Genomic DNA, 432 nt, shown 5'->3' with positions numbered 1-432 from the left:
TGATGCTTATTGGTGGAGTGTGACGCCCGGATAATCTTGCTAAAATAATCCCACGCTAATCAAGCCACGTCATCCCGATTACCGATGCTAAACGTCCGTTAGTTCAAACCGCGTCAAATTAAAATTTAAAATAAAGGCAAACGACAAAAGTTTTGAAATATTAAAACTAAATTGTTTGGGTTGTGTCAAATAATGCATAGGTAATTATGGTGGAGAAACCACATTTTTATAAAAGGTTTAAATGCACTTAAGTAATTAAAGTGGTAGGTAAAACAATTAAATATATGCATTTTGGATTTTATAAAATACTATACTATTTTGTTCAGGGTTAAAACCTTTTGTGGCAGTAGTTATAATTGTAACTCTATTTTAGGTGTGGGTTTCACTTTTTGTAAAACTATAAAATATTACATAAGTAAAAGAAAACAGAAA

Source organism: Triticum dicoccoides, chromosome 2A (assembly GCF_002162155.2).
Source record: "Triticum dicoccoides isolate Atlit2015 ecotype Zavitan chromosome 2A, WEW_v2.0, whole genome shotgun sequence".
Taxonomy (NCBI): domain Eukaryota; kingdom Viridiplantae; phylum Streptophyta; class Magnoliopsida; order Poales; family Poaceae; genus Triticum; species Triticum dicoccoides.
This window is presented reverse-complemented; position numbering follows the sequence as displayed.